The sequence below is a fragment of the Diceros bicornis genome, chromosome 31, assembly GCF_020826845.1.
Source record: "Diceros bicornis minor isolate mBicDic1 chromosome 31, mDicBic1.mat.cur, whole genome shotgun sequence".
NCBI lineage: Eukaryota > Metazoa > Chordata > Mammalia > Perissodactyla > Rhinocerotidae > Diceros > Diceros bicornis.
In genome coordinates this window covers 22,915,676-22,943,333 of record NC_080770.1, presented here as the reverse complement: position 1 = coordinate 22,943,333, position 27,658 = coordinate 22,915,676, and the positions used below count along the sequence as shown (strand labels likewise).

The window sequence follows — 27,658 nt, the reverse complement described above, 5'->3', positions numbered from 1 at the left end:
TTGATTAAGGGTAATGAAAACCTACTGCTGTTACTCAGTAGATGTGTGACTTGTGAGCAAGTTAATTAACATCTCTAAGTGTTGGTTTCCTCACCAGTAAAAGAGAACTTAACTACAGATCTCAAAAGGAACCAAATGGATGCCCAGAATACAATCAAGCAACTGTACAAATTTCTAACTGGAAGAGGAAAGGGACATATAACAGAAATGACTTGGGAAAGTTGTGCTCTTTTAAAAAAAATATCTGTTACCTTTTACACTGCTTGCAACACCTTCACTTCTTTCTTTTTCCTCCTATTCTACGGCTGGCTCAGTAAGAAAGCTGGGCTTAGTGCTTTGGAAAACTGCATGTCCTCCCACCCCCAAAACCTAGAAAACCAAGTAACCAGACAAAAGGATCACCTGGGAAGATTTCCTGGCTAGTCCAGCTCATGTGGATGCAAAACTCCACCAGGGATCAGTGCTAAAATCCAGTCAAGTTTGCCTGGAGTAGCCAATCTACCCATTTTCCTTGGGAACCTGTAAGAGCGGAATAGCAGTTGCCACCAGATTCTAATTTAGGATCCTGGGCACACACATCGCAACTAACAGTGGGCAGAATCCACCTCAAAAGGCTAGTGTATTCAATGAAATAAAACGTGTAAAAGCGCTCAGCAACAAACAGGGGACCCATGACTGAACGATCGTAGAAACTAACCACTAACTGTTTTGCTCATCTGTAAAAGGGAGTGATTGGGTGGATTAAACAGATACACTGAAGCACACAGTAATTTCCCTTCTAGTCCCATCATTCCCAGAGCATCTCCGTCCACTGTAACAAGTTGCTCTATGTTGAACAGTCCAGGTCCTGTATGACACAAGGCTTAGTTCTGACTTGTCTTAGTCTGCAGGGATAAAACATCACTTTCTCTGTGGGGTGTACAAAAATCTTTTTTTTCCTCTGTGACATTTGCTGTGGCTACTATTTCCATGATACAGGCTTAGGTTTGGGGTTTCTGACTCCTTACTGACTGAGTCATCTATGTGTGTCCTCTCCCTGACCCTGGCAGAGACGTTTATAAACAGTTCTCAGTCTCATCTCCTCCACTGGCCAGTATGCTCATCCTTTCTTCAGTGGCAATAATTCTTTCACAGCTTTCTTAAAAAACTGTGGTAAAAACACATACATAAAATTTACCATTTTTAAGTGTACAGCTCAGTATGTTAACATTGTTGTGCAATATGGCAACATTTTTTAAAACTTTCCTTTTTCATTAGGATTCTGAATCTGGGACCCTCAGATCTCTTCAAAGGCCATCGATGGGCTTTGGGCAAAGGGGAGTAGGTCTATGAACCCTCTGATATTTTTTGCTCAACTGTGTCAAGATGGACCCGTGAAGTTTCCTGAAGAGAGACACTCCACAGATTTCACCAGATTCTCTAAGGGGCTCACAACCAGTCAGAATGGTCCCCTTTGACTCTCTCCGCTGCAAGGTAACAAAACAGTACATTAAACAAAGGCCAAATCTGATGCCATCTGTGTGATCTTGAGTGGGTCACTTTTTTCCAGGTCTGTTTCCTCATTTATAAAACTAGAAGATAGGACTAGATTAATCCAGACTATCACTAAACCATCTAAAAAAGCATCATTCTATTTTCTCCAAACTGATTTTAAACAGTTATCCAAAGTCTAGTTAGTTGCTACCACATATGAGACACACCTGGGAGAAACTATGTGTAAACCCCACTTCTAAATTTTTGTTAATGAAATATATTTCAAATGCCACCATTTTGTGAATAAGTAACGAGTCCCTCCTTCTCTTTTCTAATTATATCCCCAGGACACCTGGAATAAAGATAACACATATCAGACTGTCAAGTGACGCACTGAATTCCCTAGTTTACTCAAATTTATAAAATTTCCATTAACATTTTCTTAAACTGAGACATACCTACACATAAATATTTGCAATTTTTAGTAAAAAAATGTCTTTTTTTCCCTTTAAATGGTGGATATTTGGGTTAACGCAACATTGTGAGCAGCCTCTTCTTTTTTAACAGAAGTATATTTATTCATTTTTTTTTTAAGATTTTATTTATTTCCCCCCCAAAGCCCCAGTAGATAGTTCTATGTCATAGCCGCACATCCTCCTAGTTGCTGTATGTGGGACGCGGCCTCAGCATGGCCAGAGGAGCGGTGCATTGGTGCGTGCCCGGGATCCGAACCAGGGCCGCCAGCAGCGGAGCGCGCGCACCTAACCGCCAAGCCACGGGGCTGGTGCCAGAAGTAGTGTTTATTAAATATTTATTCCCCTTTAATTTTTCTACTTTCTCAATTAAAAAATTTTATTTATTCATTTTTACATAAAAACCACATTTTGGTTTTTTTTCTATGTATATTAAGATGCATTGGGACCGCCTGGTGGCACCAGTGGTTAAGTGCACGCGCTCCGCTTCGGTGGCCCAGGGTTCGCAGGTTCGGATCCCGGGCGCACACTGACGCACTGCTTGTCAAGCCATGCTATGGTGGCGTCTCATATAAAGTAGAGGAAGATGGACACGGATGTTAGCTCAGGGCTGATCTTCCTCACACACACACACACAAAAAAGATGCATACACACTCAAATACACAATTATAATTAAATATTGTACTCTATATACTATCACATAACCTATTTTTTCACTTAACAATTATAAACATTTTCTTGTGAGCAGCCCATGTTTAAGAATCAGAGTCAGAACTGGCCTAAAGTCCGACTTTGCCAATAGCATCCTTACCTATATGTCACAACCAATAAATATAACACCTATTTCACAAAGTCAATGTCATTACTAGATCCTCTGAAATTGCTACAAAAAAATGGTAAAGTTGACTGGGAGTGGGTGAGTTGGGCTCTTTGTTCTTCCTTTCTCTGATCCGCCATCTCATCTCCTATTTAGTTATATCGTCTTTCTACATGACTATATAGGCACCTAAACAAAAGGTCATCTCACCTGAGAGGCATCCATTTTGGAGGTACTCAGGTGAGGCAGATGGGGAATGCAAAATATCTTTTTAAAAATCTCTTTTCCTACTTCTTCCCAAAATGCCTATACTCTCAAAGCAATACTCAAATCCCCATTAAGTACTCCCTCTCCTCCCCATACAGCTCTATATTGACGGGGGGGGGGGTGGGGGGGGTGGGGGGGGGGTGGTGTGTGTGTGTGTGTGTGTGTGTGTGTGTGTAGGAATCTCATTCTGTCTTTAGCTCCTCCTGTTTCCTTGGCAGCACTGTCAGTACTGGGCAACAAATTGCTGGATACAGCAGTAGCAATTTACATATGGTAGCTAAGCTAATGTGCAGCTTTCTCTGGGCAGAAATGTTAACTCTTCTATTTATCTTTCTAGTTTGAACCCAATGTTCCAGGCATATCAGTGTTAAATATTTGCCTAGTGGCTTCCACCTTCAAAGACACAGGGAATCATGCACAGAAGTCAGAGGCAGCAAAGGTTCCCCATCGTGTGGAAGAAGTGGGGCCTCTAAAGACACAGAAGCGGCCTAGTTCCAGGGACTGAGACACCGGACAAAACACCTAAATCCAAACATGAGAGCTCAGTGATTCTCCTTTCTCATAATATGCATCTATCACTTGCTCAGATTTGGCATGTTCTAGGACCACCAGTTCCGCCTCGGCTTCACTGCCCTGCCATAAGGCCAAATCCGGCGCATCTAGTGAGTCACTCCTGCTCCTCTCTCCAACTGCATTTTGATTTCAGCCCACTTGTGCAGCTCATCAGGGCTGCACCATATGTTAGCACCATGTAGGCAGAATGTGACTAATTTTTTTCTGAAACACTGTCAGAGTTACTTTTAAAATTACCTTATAATCTTGATGTCTCTGAAGAGTCGTCATTTCCATAATACATAACCTTCTGGAAATGACTTTATACTTATTTTTCTGAGTGCTCAAAGGAGATTCTTCAGCATTTTCACTCCCATTTTTCAGATGACAGAACTAAAGTGAAGAGAATCAATTAGACGACCCAGGTTCCACAACCAGCCAGTGAGACTTGTACTTTCTGGAGTCACAGCACTTATCTGGTAAAATAAGTCAGTTTGTAAAAGGCCTTTCTGGGGAGAAAACTCAAAATATTACTTTGCTTTTCTTTTCTGAGGTGATTATTAAACTTTAGATATAACAACTATTTGTAATTTACAGGCTAATTCCGATACTAAATGGTCTCATGATATCCATCTGATAGCTTTAAGAGACAAGGACTGAAGGAGCCATGGACCACAAATGTTTTTCTAATTGGTAAAGATCATAAATGGGTGAAACTAACATTTTGAGAGTAAAAGAAAGATATATCTGACTTGCAGATTCAGCTACCATCACCAAATTCCCTAAAAAAAAAAAAAGAAAAAAAAGGAGGGGCTACTCCTGCCTACTCTAGACAACTTGCCTCTTCTCCAGTAATTATGGTTGCTAGGTTTGATAATTAAGCTTATCTCAAGACAGTTTCTTAAATCTTCCATTTCAGGTCATATGTTCACTCTAATAACTGTTTGGGGTGGTAGTCTAACTGCCATTGCATTACGATTTTTCTGTCCACTAATAATATTCTTCAGTGGATAATATCACTTGCAAAACATAAAAGGATCTTAAGTATCCTATCAATATTGAAAACCTCACATGCCCTTTGAATCCAGCAATTCCAGTTCTAGAAATACAGCCTTCAAACAAAGTATGCAAGAACATAAGAACATTGTTTATAATAGCAAAAACTGGAACACATATGCCCATCAGTTGGGTGCTGGTTAAATAAATTACAGTATAGCAATACAATAGAACCCTCTGTAGCTATTAAAGAGAGTAAGGCAGTTCCAATGCACTACTAAGGACTGGATCAGGAGGATATATTTATATAAGAAAGGAATTACACATGGTTGTATATAAACAGAATATCTCTGGTAGGATAAAGAAAAAACTGCTAACAAGGCTGCAGAGGTGGAATGCTGGCTGAATTGTTTATATATGGATATGTTACCTATTCTACAGAAATTTTTTTAAAGAAAACTCTTGAAACTATGAGGGACAAAATAAAGAAAAATCCCAACTTGTGCTCTGTTCCAAAAGAGGCACTTTGTTTTTGTATTTTTTCCTGCTTTGCCTGAAACTTCGGTATGGAAACAGCCATTGTCCAGGTGAACCACATGTGAGCTGGGTAATTCTATTACACTGTTAGAAATTATCAAAGCAACTCAACTGATGTTTTTCATGCACCCTGGACTGCAAACCTTATGGCTGGCCTATTTACAAAGTTCAGAGCTATTTTCAATCACTCAGCTGTATATCTGTGTGTACATTTTCTTCAATCAACCTTTCCTGCCAAGCAGAGTGCAACATTAGCTGGATTCCAGTAAGGAAGGCAAGGGACAGGGTGAGATAATATGTCAAAACAAGTTCTATAAATACAGCTTTTGGCCTAGTATCTCAAAAAGGAATCAAAACAGCTTCAAGCTTAAATAGAAAAATCCTACAGTCCTGCAATATCTTACTTGAAGGCTCTAGAGAACAGAAGAGGCCAGGGATCTGGAATCTTATTTCTCACACCACATCTTGTCTCCCTCTCCCTAATCTGAGGGGAGGTTAAGATAGAATTGCAGGTGTCATTCCAAGTCAGCATCTCCCTACTTCTTCCCTTATCTTACCCCACACTACCAACATATCAATATCCTTTCACCGAGCTCACTCCACCTCTTACACAGACATGCCCAGTACACACAACATACAATAGCCCTTCCACAGCACCTAGCATCTAACTTCTATCTCCAAAACCCTTGACCAAGCAGCCAAGAACCCTGCCTGTACCATCTGTCCCAACCTCACCCCAAACACATGGGCACTCAAGCAGGATGCTTCCATATGGTCTTGTCTCAGGAGGTTTATCCTGTTTTGTTGAAAAGCAGGAAACTTTATTCAATATCTCTCTGTTCTTAATGTCATCATCCTACAAAACTAGAAACATCTTTCTGTGGAGATGCTTCCTGAGATAGTTAGGTTATATGCCAGAAAGTACAAAAATTACACCTTTGCTCAGTCAATCAGGGAGTATGTTCGGCATAGCTTGATTCATCCCAAAGGATGCACAGTCCTAGGGCAAATTCTAAATATCTCTTTAATATTGTCACTTTTTTAAAAAGTGACTTCAATTATCATGCTTTCATCACTCTTGAATTGTGCTCCTAAAAGTGCTTCTCACATTTAAATGATCTCCGTCACCTCCTTCAAATCACTCCTAAAAAAAAAATCCCACTGTTTCACAAAATTAAACTTGTCAGGGCTTTGATTTCATTTTCACAAAAACAAGCTCTTTATAAAATGGCAGTTCTATCAATCAAAAATGCATGCAGAGAACATCTACTATGCACCTAGAACTAGAGAGGGTACAAAAAAGGCCCAATCCTTATCCTTAATGAGTTTATAGTCTTGTTCAGAAGACATGACTTATGCTAGAAACAAAAAACACAGGACTGTATATATCCAAAGGAAAGCATATATGGCCAGGGAAAATCTGCCATCAATTTGAGAGAGACTAAAACATCTCAGGAGAGCTGATTCTTATTTCCCTGTCTAAATCAAATTTTTGTGCTATTCAATCACATTTAGACTAAGACAGAATAACATTTTTGCTACCTTCCACTGAAATCACTCAGCCTACCAATAATTCTCCCATCACCATTTCTTTTGAGCAGATCTCCCTGTTATCCTGTTACACTCACAAAGATCAGAGTTAATGGAATAGGCGAAACTTGCTCATCTTCCCTTCCCATGCTCCCCCCGTGAAGGCATCTCCTGAAGATGTGTAGTACAGGGACCAAGAGGTAAAGAAGCCAAAATTAATTCTGCTTTCAATATATTCAGTAAACAGTCAGGCACCAGCAGAGATAAACTAGTAATGTGGGGGATGCTCCACGGACTTGCTATTGCCTTGCATCTCTTTATCATCAATAAATGAATTAGTTGACAGTGACCTGCAAAACCAGTCAAACAGTCATTTTCATAAGAAAATTCTAAATTGAAACTTGGTTAAATTCAGACTGATTCACGATTCAGTAATCCCAAATAATACTTCGCATGTGTTAATAAAATTAATAGACAAATACTTACTGTAAGCATACAATATACCCTGCACTCACTCTGGAGTCACATCACCTCCTAATCCCAGTTTTGCCTGCTTACTAGCCAGGTAACTTTGTGCAAATGGTTTAACTTCTTTATACCTGTTTCCTCATCTGGAAAATGGTTACAGTAACAAGTACCTACCTTACAGGATGTTTGTGAGAATTAAAGGATTTATATACATAAAGCATTTATAACAGTGCCTGGCACACAGAAAGTGCTCAATAAACATTTACTATCATTGTTATTCCAGGCACTAAGGCTGGTGCCTATGGTGGGAGAGGATGAGTCCCAAAAAGTTTTATTCTTTGAGAAGATGATTATCTCTCTTCAAAATGGAGTACCTAAGATTATTCAGAAATACCTCCTATTAGAAGGAGGGGAAGAGGAGTAGATAAGAAAGCAATGACTGGCTGACAGATCTTCAATCTCCAACTGTGCCTGTTAGTGTCCAGTGTAAGTGTAACCTTCATTATGAAATACTGAATCACTTGTTCTCAGAGCACTTATTTATTTATAAACATTTATTTATTACTCTCATCATACCAAAAAGGTTTTGGGGAAGCTTTCGAACCGCATACAATGAAAAAATATAAACTAATAAAGTGAGACCAAGGAAATTATAAATTTTTTAAAAAGATGAAGAACAAAGGGAAAGCTGGAACAGAGATGTGTTAGCCAGTGTCCTTTCCTGAGGTTGAGCTGTAAAATCAAAGAGCTGCCACCAATTTTAGTCTCCAATGACAGCCCCTACAGAGGATGTATAGTGATTCACAGTATAAATGGGAAAACACTAGTAGGATGGTAAAACGAGATGGGCACTAAGAGTTACCAAGAAGGAGAAGGTGAAGCCAATTTAATGCCACACTCAACAGAATTTCAGAAAGTCATTAAGTACGCAGGACCCATCCTAGGACTGAGCACCAGGTCCTAGGCCCTAAACAAACACATACACCGAAGCCAACAACGGACAAGTTGCAGAACAGATTTCTAAGTGATTCAGAGCCAGAATACATCGGCAAATGGTCACATGGAACTCTGCAACCATACCACACAGCCACGCAGGCATACCAGGCACCACACATACCAGGCAACAAGAAGTCGCCTCAGGGAAGATGTTTCTCCAGCATTTAAAGTCCTTTTCTCTCCTCATATCGGCCACAGTTACAAATGTGCAGAGAACTGTCTCATCCCTACTCAGCTGACAAGTTCTATTCCCAACTCTGCATGCTTATGACTCATGGGGGGGATGGGGGAGGGGGAGTAAAAGGAAAGTGTAAAACAAAGAAACAAACTTGAACTTAGACTTAAGTTCATCAAGAGTGAGGAATTCATTTCTAATTAGAACATCTTATAACAAACCAAGGAAGTATTCTTTAAAAATATAGTAACAAACCCAATACTCTTTGGAAATAACCTGAAATCTGTCTACATGTCATGTCCCCTACTATTCCTTAAATAGACATGACACCAAGAAACATTACAAGCCCTCTGTAATGCCAAACTCTACAAAGCACTCTGAATCAGCGCAAACAGAGCACAGGTGGCTGCCAAGTCCAAAGCAACAGGGCATTTCCCAGCCAAGGGCCAAGGCAAGAGGCTTAGCCCCTACTGCACTGTCTTCCAAAAAGATGTATACGAAATCATTCAAAGGGGAAGAGGCGCCTCAGGCTTTCTACTCAAATCTTTTATCAGGAAATTTGTGTGCCAGGAAAGGAATCCATTTCCACCCCTAAAGACTGATCTTTGTGACCAGTAAAAACTAAAGGGAAAAAAACACTACTACTTTAATGACGTAAGTTTCTAAAAGAACCTAAAAACCATTTCTGACACTACATTTGCCAGTGTGGCAACCTCTCCTTAAAACATATTTTGTTAAATAATACAAATATTGCCTCCTCACCCCATGTCCAAGATTCTGAAATATTCTCTACAATTTATAATTGACAAAACAAAACAAAAAAGACAAACAGGTCACCTCTTTAACTTGAAAACCTCAGTCCTCCACAGAAACGTATACAGACAGACAGATGGACGCACGTAAGAACACAAACGGTGGGCCCTGGCTGAGCCCGGAGCAGGCCTGAGCCAATCTGGGTGCACAGGGCAGCCACACGGCCTCACTAGTGGGCTGCTGCTGCTGCTCTACAAATATAGACAGCCGAAAAGTGGAACAGCAGCTTCAGCAGAACACATTCTGCTTCGTGCTCAGAGAGGGAGGAGCAGGGACCTAAACAGCTTTACCCATACATGGCTGCTGAAAGGGGGCCATTAGTGAAAGCCCAATTATCTCACACACATGCATCCTGTTCACAGGCTCCAGACAAAAAACAGAAACACATAGGCTGGTACTTGAAGAAAGGTTTGAGAGATTCTATTTCAGTCAAGGAACTTCCCAATAATTTCAGTCACTTACACCAAGAATCCCTCAGCCATGGGGAACAGAAAAGACACTGTGAAAACTTTACTAGGTCTGATTCTTACCAGATCAGCAGCAGCCGTGAGGCTTAATTTATCATTTAACCTCCAGAATTTAACACGCAAAAAAGATTATTCTCCATTTGTGTGAACAACCCTAACCTTCACTGCCCTTTGCTGTTTTCAGAATAAAGGTCTCATTCCAACTCTCAGACTATGTTTTGAGGTCTCTTTTTCCAGTTGGTACAAGTTAAAATAAATTGATATAATTTTTAAGATATATTTCCCATAGGGAAACTAAAGAAAAAATAAACAAGTGGGACTTTATCAGATTAAAGAGCTTTTATAAGACAAATGAAACCAGAATCAAGATGAACAGACAACCAACCAGCTGGGAGAGAATATTTGCAAAACATACATCTGACAAGGGATTGATCTCCATAATATATAAAGAACTCACACAATTGAACAACAAAAAAACAAACAACCCGATCAAAAAATGGGCAGAGGAAATGAACAGACACTTCTCCAAGGAAGATATACAGATGGCCAATAGGCACATGAAAAGATGCTCAACATCACTAATCATCAGGGAAATGCAAATCAAAACAACACTAAGATACCATCTCACGCCTGTTAGAATGGCTATAATCACCAAGACAAAAAACAACAAATGTTGGAGAGGATGTGGAGAAACAGGAACCCTCATACACAGCTGGTGGGAATGCAAATTGGTGCAGCCTCTATGGAAAACGGTATGGAGATTCCTCAAAGAATTAAAAATAGAGATGCCCTATGATCCAGCCATCCCACTACTGGGAATCTATCCAACGCACCTGAAATCAACAATCCAAAGAGGCTTATGCACCCCTATGTTCATTGCAGCATTATTCACCATAGCCAAGAAGTGGAAGCAACCTAAGTGTCCCTCGACAGACGATTGGATTAAGAAAATGTGGTGTATATATACAATGGAATACTACTCAGCCATAAAAAAAGACAAAATCGTCCCATTTGCAACAACATGGATGGGCCTGGAGCGTATTATGTTAAGTGAAATAAGCCAGAAAGAGAAAGACAAACACTGTATGATCTCACTCATATGTGGAATATAAACCAACACATGGACAGAGAAAACTGGACTGTGGTTACCAGGGGCAGTGGGGGTGGGGGGTGGGGGTGGGGGTGGGCTCAAGGGGTGAAGGGAGTCATATATATGGTGATGGACAAACAAAAATGTACAACCCAAAATTTCACAATGTTAGAAACCATTAAAACATCAATAAAAAAAAAAAAAAAAAGATATATTTCCCAGGATGCTTGCTGGCTTATATAAATATATCAGAAGCCAAATAATTGTGTTCCAAAAATTACTCTGCTTAGAACAATTCACTCAGATTCAGCTCAATGCGCAGAATATGAAAAGTTTAATTTCTGGCCAGGGTGAACTCTCCAAAGATAAGAAATGCACAGCTAATTGGCTCAAATGATTCTGTATTTTATTTATTTTTTGGTGAGGGAGATTGTCCCTGAGCTAACATCTGTGCCAATCTTTCTACATTTTGTATATGGGATGCTACCACAGCATGGCTTGATGAGCAGTGTATAGGTCCGTGGCCAGGATCCAAACCCACAAACCCGGGGTCACTGAAGCAAAGTGCATGAACTTAACCACTACGCCACTGGGCCAGCCCGATTCCGTACTTTAGCTTTTTTTGTGTGTGTGTGAGGGAGATCAGCCCTGAGCTAACATCCATGCTAATCCTCCTCTTTTTGCTGAGGAAGACCGACTCTGAGCCAACATCTATTGCCAATCCTCCTCCTTTTTTTCTTTCCCCAAAGCCCCAGTACATAGTTGTATGTCATAGTTGCACATCTTTCTAGTTGCTGTATGTGGGATGCGGCCTCAACATGGCCCGACAAGCGGTGCGTCACTGTGCGCCCGGGATCCGAACCCGGGCCGCCAGTAGCGGAGCGCGCACTTAACCGCTAAGCCACGGGGGCGGCCCTGTACTTTAGCTCTTAATGAATTCAACGAATACTTACTGTGCACTGTCAATATACTTATTCAGTACTGTAGGGACTGTAGCATAAACATAAGCCATACTATCACTGACCTCTAATACTTCCAGTCCAGTTCTCAGATCTAAGATTGACACATGAGATAATAAAGGCTGATAGTATATGACCAGTGCTGAAGTATGAGGCACAAACTACAAACGCTATGCAAAGTAAGAGAAAGAGACTGAGGACGGACAGACCTAGACCTTCCACGGGTCCCACCTACCAGCACTCTTACTAAGTGCACCTGCAATTTTCTTAAATGTGAGGATATAGGATCTGGACTAGATGATTTCTGAGGTCGCTCCACTTCTGAAATTTTTTTTTGAGTCCATAATTTAAAAATGTAAAGTAATTTAAACCTAAAATGTTTCACTGTAGTATGAGATTAATACCACACTGCTTATGGAAGCAAAGTTACAGGTTTTGCTCACTTTAGAGAAAATATATTCCAAAAAAAGATAAAAATTAATTCAGACCATAACTCAGCATCCACTCTAACATCTCTCACATAATACTTTCAGGAAAATATTGTTCCATCTCAGAAATCTCTGCCTAGCCTTTTGAGCAAATTTTACACCACCATGAAAACAAGAAAAAAAAAAAAAAAAACCCTGCTACAGGGAAACAAAATGGTGGGACTAGAAATGCTGATGCTGATGTACTGAGATCCTTGATTATAAAACATTGCTAAGTCATCCAGTCACGAAGAGGAACTCCAGAGAAAAGAGCATTGCCCAGCTCCATGCCATCACTGAACAGTCTGGTGTACATATGTACGCAACCCCAAACTTATGGGGCATAAATATACTAGATAGCCTCCCAGCAACACACTTTCCCTAAAACTTAAAATGCTTCAAATTCCTAAATATAATTGGTCTACCATAATTATGTACTTTAACATATTTTATCAGCAAATTAACCATTTGAAATTTTCTCTTTGCCTCTTACAGGCAATGCAGTAATGATGAGCAAAGGATGCTAAATGATAGCAAACTTGATCTCTCAATCCTACTACCTAGATCTCCTAGTGCAAGGGAGAGCCTTGTCCACACCGTATGATATAGAGTCATGTCACTTAACAACAGGGATGCATTCTGAGAAATGTGTCGTTAGGCGATTTTGTCATGAGAACACAGCACGTACCCACACAAACCTAGGTGGTATGGCCTACACCTAGGATATACGGTATATATATGTATATTGTGGGACCACTGAGGTACATGTGATCCATCACTGACTAAAACGTCATTATGCAGTGCATGACTATACTGAAAAAGAAAAGAACACAGCAGGATTCCAGCAGAAGAGGCACTTTCATGTCCCACAAAACAGACATGCAAGTGTTCAACATTTTATTAAAAATCTCTTAACTGTGTACAGTGTCTTATATATTTTCTGAGCAGCCTTGTTATAGAAACTTTGATTTCCCAAAGAGTAGCTTATTATGGATTAATATGCTACTTTTTGGGTAAGATCACAGATTTAATTACCTATTATGTACTTTATTAAGACTACTTATGTGAAGACAACTAAGTAAAAATAAAGAAGATAATGCAAAAGACCATAATTGTATACACCAAGGGTGATTACTTCAAGTATAACCTCAAAATCAAAATGGCTATAAACACCTATAGTATGGCCTTTGGAAAGTCATTTCTTTCCCATTTCCCATTCCCCCAAGAGAAAAATGGTACTGGACCAGATCAGGAGTCCATATGTAGGGTCCACAGACCTAGAGAATTCATGGATATTTCATGGATTCCCTAAACTCCCTTATGTTGTGTGCAAAATTTTACATATACATGTAAAATATATTTATGTAGTTATTTGTTTCTATTTATAGGGAAATGGGTCCATAGCTTTTTACCACATTTTCAAAGGGGAGTCCATGATCCAAAAAGGTTTAAGAGCTCAAGACTAAACAATATATAGTTTGATCCATCTCTAACATCCTGTCATCTCCTCTTGTACTTCCTGATCCAAAAAGAAGGCAACCTTCATGACTAAATCCAGTCAAGAATAAACAAGTCACCCTGGCCAAGAAATTATTCAAAATAATGTATTCCAATTCAAACTGAACCTGAATTGTTTTTAGATGACAGACTAACATCACAACACTTTTTTTAAAAAAAGTTTTCAAGCAAATTTTACTACAGCTCATCTCAGAGGGCTTCTATAAGAACAGAATTCCTTAGGTGTGCTTGGGGATATCCCACCGGACAGCTCCTCTCTTACCAGGTGCACTTTTTAAAAAAGGTAAAGCTCCCAGTGTCCTACTTCTAATTCTATCCTGTAGCAAAGAAAGTAATAGGAGACAAGTACAGAGGGGAAAAAAACCAGAGCACGGAAGACTGGAATGAAGGAGGCTGCTAATAGGCAAAGAAGTTACCCATCCTGTTAGCAAGAGGTGATATAGGAGAATGGCCACTGCCTAATATTTCAATTTGTAAAAAGTATATTAGATAAAAGAAAAAACTAGCCTACCTCTAAGACAATAAAAGAAAAAAAACGTGCCTGTTACTGAACCATTTAAGCCTAAAATTTTAGGTTCTCATGGCAACCTAAGTCATCACACTGCACATACTGTATATAAAGCGCATATTTAGAGGCTTAACTAGTAAACTGAAAATGTGACATATGTGCAAAGTGGGCGACAACATTATTCTGGGAGCTTTAACTTTAAAATCTTCCAACTTTGATTTTGCAGCCCCAAAGATGATATAATAGTCAACTTTGCAGAAGGTGCAAGCTCAAGGAAGAGGTACAAAGAACATAAATAGAAGCAAAGAGATGAAAGACAAGAAGATTCAGGCTATCAGAAGTTGTTTCTGAACATGGCTCTCCCCCACTGTGAATCAACCTGTAAAGGGAGGCTTAAAAAACAAGATTGCTAGTGAGGACATACATCAAGACAGCATTTGGGACACTCTTTAATGTGGGTCCAGTCAAAAGAGGACATGGTCATAGAGCAGACCATTTGGTAAACGTGACAGTGACCGCAAGGCAGCCAGGAGAGGTTGGTGTTCTCTCTCTCTCTTTTCTAGAATTTCACAGGATATGGCTGTTTAGAATTAAGAAGCAATATCAGAGCCAAAAGGATGGCTGTGGGGCATGCGAGTTGGGAGAGAGGGACCAGACTTCTGGGCGGGAGTGGGGAGCAGTCTTTTACGTCATGTTTCACTAGTGAACCAAATAAAGATGTAACATCCTGGGGGCCGGCCCTGCAGCCTAGTGGTTGGGTTCAGCATGCTCCACTTCAGTGGCCTGGGTTTGGCTCCCAGGCGCAGACATACGCCACTCGTCAGCGGCCATGCTGTGGTGGCGACCCACGTACAAAACAGAGGAAGACTGGTGCAGATGCTGGCTCAGGGTGAACCTTCCTCAAGCAAAAAGAGGAAGATCGGCAATAAATGTTAGCTCAGGGCTAATCTTCCTCAGCAAAAAAAAAAAAAAAAAAAGATGCAACATCCAGTTTTCCCATCAACTAAATGACCCGTGGGAGGGATACCTCCACCTGTCTGCCCATAGAAACTCCGTTATGATCCATGCATTTCTTCTGAAAGACTTGAAGATGCTATGAATGCCACCTACCTTAAAACCACATTTCCATGCCGCTTCTGTTAGGGTTAAATTACTCCTACTTTTCAATAAAAAAACTGGTAAACAGTTTAGGTAAGGTGCACAAGCAATATCAGGGCAGTTAAACAGATATGCCTACTTTCCTAATTCTCTCAAAGGTAAGAACTTCTAGAATAAGACACTGAATTTACGTTACCGATTAATAGTTAAAAATCATACTATCATATGAAAGGGAGACGTTACAAAAATAAATTACTTCATTATTGTTACAAGACTGGGCCTCAATAAGCAAGAAAAGTACAGGAAAAGAGCACAGCATTTGGAGTGTGGACTAGTAGCCCAGCCCTGTCCTACCACCTAAAAGCCAGATGCACCAAAGAAGTTACTTTCCTCAGTGAGCTTCCTAACCTCAAGTTTCCTTGTCTACAAAATGGTAAAGGAGCAACCATCTCTCTCTCCCTCCCCACCTCTGTCTGTCTCCGTCTGTCTGTCCCACTGTCAATGTGAAGTCTAATTTCTAGTTTCTTTCATTACCATATAATTTGGCATACTTTCTTATCAAGGAAAACTTTGTACAATGAACTTCCGTGAAAAAATTCACTGGTCAGGGGCCGGCCCAGTGGTGCAGTGGTTAAGTGAACGAGCTCTGCTCCGGCAGCCCAAGGGTTCGCAGGTTCAGATCCGGGCACGCACCAACGCACCGCTTGTCAAGCTATGCTATGGCGGGCCGGCCCCGTGGCTTGGCGGTTAAGTGTGCGCACTCCGCTACTGGCAGCCCGGGTTCGGATCCCAGGTGCGCACTGATGCACCGCTTCTCTGGCCATGCTGAGGCCGCGTCCCACATACAGCAACTAGAAGGATGTGCAGCTATGCCATACAACTATCTACTGGGGCTTTGGGTGGAAAAATAAATAAAAATGAAATTATAAAAAAAATAAATAAATAAAGTAAAAGCTTTAATTAAAAAAAAAAAAAAGCTATGTTATGGCAGCATCCCATATAAAGTAGAGGGAGAGGAGCACGGATGTTAGCCCAGGGCCAATCTTTCTCAGCAAAAAAGAGGAGGACTGGCATCGGATGTTAGCTCAGGGCTGATCTTCCTCACACAGAAAAAAAAAATTCAGGGGGCCAGCCCAGTGGCACAAGCAGTTAAGTGCATGTGCTCCCCTGTGGCGGCCCAGGATTCGCCGGTTAGCATCCCGGGCGTGCACCAATGCACCACCTGTCAAGCCATGCTGTGGCGGCATCCCATATAAAGTAGAGGAAGATGGGCATGGATGTTAGCCCAGGGCCAGTCTTCCTCAGCAAAAAGAGGAGGATTGGCAGATGTTAGCTCAGGGCCGATCTTCCTCACAAAAAAAAAAAATTCACTGGTCAAATTAAGAAACAGAATAATAACTAAATAACAAATACATTTTAGAGTAAATGAGGGAAAAGGGCACTGTGGATGAAACTAGCATTACAGATTTCCTTTAGAGCCAGGCTACACCTGCTAATGACTACAATATTTGATTACCTTAATTACCTTGGCTGCACAACAAGAAGTGCTGGTGATCATGAAATTCCAGAGTATTAAAAACTCAGCCACATTTTCATTATAGAATTCTCTACTGTGAAGTCAAGACAGCAAAAGACTGCCAACAGCATTTTCACTTTAATTTTCTGGTAAGACAAAAAGGAAAATTAATATTGGAGCCAAATTCTCCATTTTTAGGTCTGGTAAATTCTTCGAGGAAAAAATAACTGTGTTTATAAGAAACTGAAAACATTTCTATATATCTTATTAGAAAATACGCATTTGTGCTTTGCTTAAAAGGTATAAAAAAATTCCCAAACTAATAATCTTAAATATTTACTATCACTACCTTTCAAACAGTGTGGAAAGGGGAAAAGTGGAATAAAAGTGAAGGACTTACTGACAACGGCATTAAAGGACTGGCAGAGTGAGCAGCAGGACATCCCAACAATGGACCTAAAATCCTTTTTTTGGTATATGTAATTAATAATTACCAAAATAATGTTGGTTTTGAACCCAAAATCCACTTTTGTGTAAATGAACCTACTCTAAACATTCACACATGCACCATGAACAATACAAAACAACTTGCCTATTTGGCTTTTAAACTATTTTGAGGTCTCTTTTGATACTCTTCACCTCACAATCATCTCATCTATTAAGCACATTTTAAAGTACTTTATTCTGAATACAGCATTTATCCTTTCTTTCCTCCCACCTTTTAAAGGAGTAGCTTGTTCCAAATATGGCATTATCTTTTCAAAGTTCTAGGGTTTAGGTACGACATAATTCTTTTAACAAATTACTGTCTTGTCATGACTGACAAGCATGACTTAAATGGAGATAAACAGACTAATGAAAAACTGGGATCTGATTTTCCATTGCTCTTTTGTAAGGGGAGAAAAACAAAGCATATGGCTTTAAAATGGGAAATCCATGTAAAACTCTCCTCTCCTGGAACTCAGGCAGTAGGGCTTTTGCGAACTAGATAGGTAACCCCCACCTGAAGGAGGAAGGAAGAGGCAGAGGCCACCTGCCCACACTGCTGTAGAAGCGATTCCTTTGCTGGGTAGAAAGTTTCCCTGTATGACCTCTAAGGTCCTTTCCTACCCTTAGAAACTGAGACTTCATTTATGAAAAGCAGAGGTATGGTAAATGGAACGCATGAGTGGAGACAGCAGAAGAGTGTGCTGGAAAATCAGAAGCCTGGGCTGGAATCCTGCTTCTACTTCCATGTGAACTTAAGTAAGGCATTTCACTTTCCTCATTTGCAAAATCAAAGGATTAGAGAAGAAAAATCTCTGAGATTCTAACATTCTGAGCCTATGTCTTCCTCCTATGCCCGCCACGGCCACCCACCACCTTCCCACTGCTGCACCTTACCATAATTAGGCAGCTTTTTAAAGCATCTAATTAACGGAACACAGAAATTAAAACCTTTAACTTTCTATTTCTGGCTTTTTGCAAATGTGCAACAGTATTTTATCAAGGAGTAGTTAATGCCACACAGTTCTTGATATACTGGCTTTTCTTTGAACCCCAGTGACAGTTACACAGTGACAAGTTGTAAGCAAGGAGGTTGTTACCATAGGGACCCACTAGGATTTCTAGGGGTGGATCCACCAGCCCGTTTTTTTTTTGGTCAAAGCATTTTCTGGCTCTGGCAATTCAGAAAGCCTGATCTAATTTTTCTTCAGCAAACTGCCTTCAAGAAATATTACCATGTAGTATACAATTCCGAAGAAATATTAAAACTGTTTTAGTGACTCTCTCTTGCAAAAGAAGACTTAAACATATTCAAGTCTTAATCTTTTCCCTCCCTATTAATGAAAACAATTAAATAAATATAAACTCAATGAAGTTTCAATGACCTATGTATGCTGCCATTTCTTTCTGGATCACCATATTGCATAAATTATATTGTTTAGTATTTTTCCTATCAAGACTTCAAAGTTCTCCAAAGCAAGTTTTCTACTCAAGAAATTTCAGCTTCCCTACAAGGTTATGTTAGAAATATATCAGACACACAAAACAGAATTATAATAAATAAAATTTATTATAAAATAAATCAAACTGGACCAGAACGGAGAACTGGAAGTTTAAATCCCAAGTCTGCCTCCAAAATTACTGTGTGTGGAAAAGCGGATATAATTCAGGGAGATGACTGCCACTCCCAGCTAAATGTGTGCTGCCACTCAGCTCCCCTGGGACCCATTCTGTTAGAAGATACCTTAAGAAAACAGGTCATTTACAAGTCTGATCTGTGGATCTAGTGTTCAGAGAAGTGGAGCAGTCAGAATTCAAAAGAATACATTTTTTTAAGTCTTGTATGCTTCCTGGAACAGAGTGGAGTCTTTCTCTAGGTCTCAACACAGAGCAAAGTTAAACTAGATAGGGGCCAGCCCCGTGGCATAGTGGTTAAGTGCTCGAGCTCTGCTTGCTGGCGGCCCGGGTTCGGATCCGGGCGCGCACCCACGCACCACTTGTCAGGCCATGCTGTGGAGGCGTCCCATATAAAGTGGAGGAAGATGGGCACGGATGTTAGCTCAGGGCCAGTCTTCCTCAGCAAAAAGAGGAGGATTGGCATGGATGTTAACTCAGGGCTGATCTTCCTCACCAAAAAAAAAAAAAAAAAACCTAGATGAATGAACATTAATAAAAATAGCACTTGATTTCATAATAATAATCTAGAACTTCAGCTATCCTAGGCTTGATCCACAATAACTTGAGAGCTAGAAGGTACCTAGAACAAAGCTCAAGAAGTGACCCTCTGCTCATAAAAATCTTTCCTTGATTTCAAACTAATAATTAATTATTGAAAATACAAATACCACTAAGATAAAATGTGTTGAAACCAAATTCATAACCATATTATAAAAGTAAAACAGAGGCACCAGCCCTGTGGACTAGTGGTTAAGTTTGCAGCACTCCATTTTGGCAGCCTGGGTTCAGTTCCTGGGCACGGATCTACACTACTCAGTGGCGGCCATACTGTGGCAGTGACCCACATACAAAATAGAGCAAGACTGGCACAGATGTTACTTGAGGGCGAATCTTCCTCAAACAAAAAGAGGAAGATTGGCAAAAGACATTAGCTCAGGGCGAATCTTTCTCAGCAAAAAAAAAAAAAAAAGAAAAACAGAAATCGCAAATTTACAGGCCTAAAAAAAAAAAAAATGGATTTAAGGAGATAGAATATAATCAGCTAAAGGTAAGCAACAGGCATCAAGATATTCCATAGAAATACTGTATGTGGTTTTGATATATTGACTCACCTAAGCTTTTCTTTTTTTTGTGAGGAAGATCAGCCCTGTGCTAACATCTGCCAATCCTTTTTTTTTTTTTTTTTTGGCTAAGGAAGACTGGCCCTGGGCTAACATCTGTGCCCATCTTCCTCCACTTTATATGGGACACCACCACAGCATGGCCCGCCAAGCGGTGCATTGGTGCGCGCCCCGGATCCCAACCGGTGAACCCCAGGCCGCCACAGCGGAGCGCGCACACTTAACCGCCTGCGCCACCGGGCCAGGCCCCCACCTAAGCTTTTCTGTAGCAGGTCCAAAAGGGTTATTTTTAAATAGTTTCCCAATCCCATCGCCACAATCGATAACCCAAATTACTTCAGTAAAGAAGTTGGCAAGATTTTTTTTTTTTGCACTTGTAAATGTATCCAGAGGCTATTACACAGAAAAAGCATATGATAAAAACAATAAATATATAATAAACATGGTGTCTTTCCATGATTATTTCCCATAAACTCGAAAGCGGAAATGCGAAGGACAAGCCCAGAGCACAGTTCTGCCACATCAGTTTAATATCAGATGGTCTAAAGACAAAAAGCAGAGACGAAGGCCACAGGACACGAGAGGAGACAAACTCCTGTGTGCTTTATTCATTTTTACTACTGGTTTACAATTTCCTTATTTTATTTTTAAATGCATGTCTTAGCCCAGAAAAGCAAGAGAACACAGACTGCCAGCAGTATCAGATTCTCCTTTTCTTATTCTCTGGAGCTATGGAAAACAGAGCTAGAATCAGGATTGTCTAGGAGCCTTCTGATTTTGTCCAGGCAATATACATTATGAGGTTTCAACATCACAGAGCTACCCAAAAGCTTTTATAGTACAAATCTTAGTCAACTTAATGTCTTTTAATGGAAAGCTGCTTACATTTTTTTCAGAAAACTCCTTGGAGCTTTAAAGTACTGATTATCTTCAAAAGACAATGATTTGAACAAACAAGAAATTCACAGAATTTCTGTTCTAAAAGGTTTTTCTCCTATTACTAGTCCTTAGTACTGAACTGTCTCAAAACATAAAATTAAAGTGCCATTCGACCAGATATTGAGTATTCAACAAATATTTATCGAGTATCTACTTTGCGCAAGGCCCCATATGAGGAAGCACTACGGACTGCAAGACTTCGTCTACGCACAGCATTCAGTTCACGAAGGCGTGACACTGCTTACGTACATATTCGTAACAATTTGGCCTCCAATATCAAATAATGTCTTCCAGCTTTCTCTACCCTGCAATTCTATTCCTTTCTAGTTGTATACAAATCCACGTTTCAAAGCTGGCTCTTCTCTCTTTTTAATTCCTGCTCATTAATAATACAGGAAATTTTACATTTCTCTGGAATAAAGTCTTTCAACTTAACAGAAACCAAATGATCACAGGAAGAAAAAAATCAAATTAGAAGCATTAAACTGTCTTTCTCAGAGCTTCCCTCTCCCCCTCATTAACATTTCTCAGAGAGAAAAACACCACTGTGATGCTCCTATTACAGATCATTCATGGAATTACTAACTGAGCCGAGACCAGACAGACTTCATCAACTGGGCACACAGCCACTCACCATTACCCTTTGTTCAAAGTCTCAACTGCTGTTCAACCCACATTATTGTGCTCCACTCAAGTCCATCAACTTTTTTTTAAAACAATCAGTGTTACTTAACAAATGTGTTAAGAGGAAACAATCAGTGTGTTACTTAACAAATGGGTTACTTAACTAGAAATGACCTAATCCATATGCCTCACAAAAAATTCTTTAAAAATGATAGCTCACTTAAGTTTCCTATCTGAAATAGCAGTATTATTATCAGTCTTACATCTCTAAAAGAACTAGTTATAAGCAAATAATCATTAAAAACTTGTAAAAAACAAAACAAAACCTCAATCTTGATCTGGCAAAGCACGAGAGAAAAGCACTCTACACACCAACAGCAACAATATAGGTGAATGTCTACACTACAGACAAAGGAGCCAAGACCCCAGGCAGCCTAAGGGTCTGGAAGCTATTGAGGGAAAAAGGGCAATCTTTCACAGAGCCATGATCCTAGGCTGACTATTCTAAAATTCAAATGAATTTAAGCAATGTTAGGCAGAGCTCTGTACTAAGTGTCTTATTCAAAGCTCTTCTGGTTGTAATTAAGAGAAACTAGCTTAAGCAAAAACTGGAATTTATTGAAAGGATACTCGACTATCTCAAGGAACCCCAAGGCAGAAAGTACAACAGGGCCACACCTGGAAAGCCTTTATGCACCCAGGCTGCTATTCTGCATGTGGATGTCTGCCTCTCTCTCTAGAGCTGCATTTCTCATCTATGCTTCTTTCTGGATGAATCGACTTAATTCTCCCTCCCTGCAGACTGGCCTTCACTGCTTCCACATGTATGAGCCTGAACTTGGCTGCACCCCAGCACCTGAGTTTATATGTTTCAAGTTCTCTGAATTCAGATAATCTGTTTGTTCCCATGAATCTCAGTTCCAATGTCAAATTCCTCAGAGAAATTGATTTGCCCAGCTTGGGTTAGGTGTCCAATCCTGGTCGAATAAGCTGTTACAGGCAGGGCTAAATCACAGAATATAATTAGGGTAGGGACTGTGTCTTACTCCTCAAAAGATATGTACTACATTAAGCAATAAGGCAGTCTCCACCCTCAAAAAGCTTAAAATCTTGCTGAAATGAAAAAATATATATCATTAATAAAATACTAAATAATATCCTCTGATACATATTGAAATGGACAGGAAAAGCTTCACGATGAAGGTTAGCTGTGCACTACACGACAGACAAACAGAAACTGAACCATGAGCAGGGAAGGGCTGAAGAACACACAATGCGATGCCTACTCACCCTGCTCCAGCCATCTAAGAAATAGAGACCTAAGGAATAAATAGTCTTTTACCACATAGCTTCCAATGAAATATCCTTGTTGAAAGCCTGCTATAAGGTTTAAAATGACTATATGACCCCAAAGCAGTACTGCTTCAATGTACAGTAATAACCAGCTGGCTGATGAATGTCAGTTATACATTTTCAAGTCATTTGTCACCACCCTGACTTCCTTTCACTCCCTGGACCGCCTAAGACTCTTGCTCAGACAGCAGCATTCAGAATCAGGCAGGCACCCAACAGGATGGCACAGGTGTTTCTCACTGGTAATGTCCCACCCAACCTGGAAAGGTAAGTCAGCAGCAACATGCAGACAGAATTCATGCAGGAGGGAAAGAAACACTAGCCAAGTTATGTCATGGTAGTGTGGAGGGAGGGGATTGGAGCAGAAAAGAGAACTGTTTACAACACCCAAAAGCTACAGCACAAAGAAACTGGGAAGAGCCTACAGTAAATTATCTGTACAGAACAGAAACTAGCAAAAACTTAACAGATGTCCAAATAATACTGGGTTAAAAAAGACAGTCTACTCACAACAGACTATTAGTTACTCCACATTATCACCAAAATATCACACATTCCCACAATCTCTGCAAGATTTTGCTTCAGTCTCACAGGAAACAAAAAGGTAAAAGAACAATGAGAAAGTGGTGACAGATTCTAATTTAGCGATTCTTCTGCTGAAGAGTAGCAATGTTATGTAAATGAAAACTACTGACCTTTCAAAATTAAAAGTATAACACTATAAAATTAAACAGCTTTGGAACCAAAAGACTTCATTTTGCATAAACCCCAAACTAAAGAATTTCCCAACTCAAAAATAAGTTTCAATGGAGTTGCAACATGGGGAAAAAGTGATATTCAACTCCATCTTGTCCACGCCGAACACTGCTGTAAAAGAGCCGGCAGTCCCTGCAGGTCAGCAAGTCAGTGAACAGTTCTTTCTACAGCCACACTCCACACCTGCAAACACATCCCAAAAGACATATTAAAATCAACTGAGATCCGTCAGATCGCGCTGCAGCCTCTAACCTGGAACTCACCATTCCTCTGTATACTTGGTGCCAGTATACTCGCTGCCATATTTTCTAAGTGGAGGAAGAGAAAAATCAAAGTGTTAACAATCCAAAAGCTGTTCTGAAAGTGAGTCCATTTCTTGTAAAGCGAGGAAAAGGTCAGCTAATTGAGGGTCACATCAGAACTTCACAAAGCTCTAAGAGTTAAAAGGCTTTAAATCATTTAAGATGATGAAATATCTTATACTCATAGTCTCCTCTAACTAAGCTTTCTCATCCCTTGAGGAAAAAAGCCTAATTTTAATGTAACTTTCCATATTTATGAAATTCATGTTCTCTGTATAAAAATTTACAAACAATGGTAAGTATAAAAAAAAACACACACCCACGGGGGCTGGCCCCATGGCTTAGTGGTTAAGTGTGTGCGCTCCGCTAGTGGCAGCCCGGGTTCAGATCCCGGGTGCACACCAACGCACGGCTTGGCTGGCCATGCTGAGGTGGCATCCCACATACAGCAACTAGAAGGATGTGCAACTATGACATACAACTATCTACTGGGGCTTTGGGGAGAAAAAGGGGAAAAAAAAGGAGGAGGAGTGGCAATAGATGTTAGCTCAGGGCCGGTCTTCCCCAGCAAAAAGAGGAGGATTAGCATGGATGTTAGCTCAGGGCTGATCTTCCTCACACACACAAAAAAAAACCACCCATATCCCAATGCCCAGAGAAAATTCTAGTATTTATCCTTCTACCTGTGAGATAACGTTTTTAGGAGAATTAAAGATTTCCTTAGCAGAAAGAATATGTTAAGTCAATGTGGAGTTTATGATGGATGTAAAACATTCTTAAAAATTTTTACAGGTCTGGAACTCAAAGAAGTATAAAATAAACAAATATATGCCCATGGCCTCTATAGCATAGCAGAGATTAAAAAATAACTAAAGAACAGTTCTCATTAATCCTCTAAGGAAACCCCTACTTTAAGGAGATTCTGACAGTCAATTTCATGACAAAGGCAAAGTTACAATTACAAAGATCTCATCAAGAAAACTGTCTTTAGCAAATTACAAAGCTCAGATAAGGATTCTTGATACAAAATAGTTTATTAAGCAAATAGCTAAAACTAATTAACCCATTCATCTACATTACAACTCTAAATATTAGAGTCCTCCTTCCCTCCTAGTCTAAAACTAGTAACCTAATTAGGAAGAGACCCAGGTGTCCCTATTACAAATCCAATAATATACTAATCTGCATTTTTCAGTTTTCTATGAACACAGAAGACTCCCATCAACAGACTCTCATGTGACATATAGGCAGTGAAGATGAACCTAGGAAACCACATTATTCCACAGGGAACAATGAGCTCAAAGGTTCTATGGGGAAAGATGCCCTGCGTAGCAAAACATTTCAGATGCACAAATTGGACTTTAGGACACCATCTCATCCCTTATACTACAACAAAGGAAAATGCCAAACAAAATATACCCCAAAGGGGAAACGAAAGGAACACTGACTTAGTAGCTACTGCCTATGTATGGCACTGCTAGGCATTTCAACAGTGTCATTTTATCTGGTTGAAATGCATTACTAACCGACGAGGTAAGCAGTATGCCCATTTTTACAGATGGAAAAAGGAAACAGCATTATCAACACTGTACCAGGCACTGTTCAGTGCCTACCATAAGTTATCTCAATTAATTCTCAAATTACCATTCCAAGTTGGTACCTCCATTTTAAAGACCAGAAAACAAACCCAGAAATGTTTAGGTCACACAGGGATGGGACCAATTTTTAAGCGCATTAGCCAGAGCTGTCACACCTATTCCTCCCAGGCTACGCTTATAAACCCCATTCAAGTCACATCATTCTTTCAAACCACAAGTTTCCATTTTAAGGACTCAAAAATCAAGGAATCAACTCTCAATTATAGGAAGACTAATTCTCCAGGTTTTGTTAAAAAATTTCTTGTTTCTATTTTACTTGCCCTTTGACAATTTCATCATGCCATAGCACCTCTAGGAAGGAGTGTGCAGATAAATACAGGATTATATTAATAGCAACCAACTTTGGGATTTGTTAGAAGTTCCACTCAGAAAGGCTACATAGAAACATAGTTAATTCCCTGTTCAAATTATATTTCTGAAATACTTAAACTTCCATGATACATTCTAACTATTATAAAAAATAACCAAGAATCAAGGAATAGTTTTGAACAAAAGAATGGTTCATGTTATTTGAAAAAAAGGTATATATATCCTCCCTAACACTAAAATAAAGTCCCATGTGTTAAGTATTATGAGGGCTGTAATACCTCTTTGGGACAATAGGGTTGACTGAATAAAACTTCCAGTTCATCCCATGCCCCAAGGATTAATATCAAATGCCCTGTATTACTGGAGAACAGGAAAACGGAGTGGGAGACTAGGTCCAAAAAGCAAGAAGAGGAAAAGTAGACAATCAAGCAGATCAAAATCAATTATGAACCTCCAAAAAATAAGCAGAAGTCCATCTTAAGAAGAAAGCATTTCATGCATGAGTATATTCTGAAGCTTTGTTCATACTGAAACAAGCTGGGAGACCTATGATTACCTTCAAAATGCCCTTACTCTGCAAGTATTACTTATTCTAACTAGGCCATTAAATGCCAGGTTTATAAACTTATCTCTATACAATATGGAATACCTGGAGATCAGTCCACCCCTCTAACAAAAACCACTCATATATTATAGTTAGTTGTAATGCAAAGGCAGAAATTTGCCTGTTATTGTTCTCTTCATGTGACACTTTTTCTGCACACAACCCATGTTATGAAAATGCTGTACATTCAAAGATTGGAAATTATGATTAGATTAGAAATTAGAAATGATGCTGTTAACTGTGATTTGGGTTATTGTTATATACTTTTATGCACACTGATATGTTTGAATTTTCAAGAGATTGGAGCTTGTCAGTGGACATTCCTCTGTGACTGGCAATCCACACGAAGAGCATGAATTCTAATCAATTCAACAGCCTTTATGGAGCTCCAAAAGATGGCAAGATATCAAGATGAAAAACACATACCTGACCTCAAAAAGCAGAGGAATTCAGCCACAAAAAGGAATGAAATCCTGATATATAGCACAACGTGGATGAACCTTGAAACATCACGCTAAGGGCTGGCCCCGTGGCATAGCAGTTAAGTGCACACGCTCCGCTACTGGTGGCCCGGGTTCAGATCCCGGGTGGGCACCGGCGCACCGCTTGTCAGGCCATGCTGTGGCGGGTCCCATATAAAGTAAAGGAAGATGGGTACAGATGTTAGCCCAGGGCTAGTCTTCCTCAGCAAAAGAAAAGAAAAAAAAAAAAAAGAGGAGGATTGGCAAGATGTTAGCTCAGGGCTGATCTTCCTCACAAAAAAAAAAAAAAAAGAAAGAAACATCACACTAAGAGAAAGAAGCCAGACACAAAAGGACAAATACTGCATGATTCCAGTTACATGAAATATCTAGAATAGGCAAATTCACAGAGACAGAAAGTAGACTGGAGGTTACCAGTGGCAAGGAGGAGGGGGAATGGGGAGTTATTCCTTAATGGTTACAGAGTTTCTGTTTCCAGCAAAGAAAACATTATGGAAACAGATAGTGGTGATGATTGCAGGACACTGTGAATGTACTTAATGCCAATGAATTATACTCTTAAAAATGGTTAAAATGACCTAAACCTAAAACTATAAAACTCCTAGAAGAAAACACAGGGGAAAAGC

The 27,658-nt window shown here is 39.9% G+C and overlaps 1 protein-coding gene across 13 annotated transcripts in view; it reads right to left on the bottom strand.

Moving 5' to 3' along the window:
- CELF1 (CUGBP Elav-like family member 1) overlaps positions 1-27,658 on the bottom strand; it is a 71,586-nt gene that overhangs the window by 39,585 nt on the left and 4,343 nt on the right. Inside the window, exon 1 of one of the 13 annotated variants that reach the window (XM_058526972.1) lies at positions 16,731-16,857. The exons of the other annotated variants lie outside the window; for them this stretch is intronic. The gene's annotated coding sequence lies outside the window, so the exon portion shown is untranslated. Of the gene's footprint in view, positions 1-16,730; positions 16,858-27,658 lie in introns of those variants that run through there. 13 annotated transcript variants of the gene reach the window in all.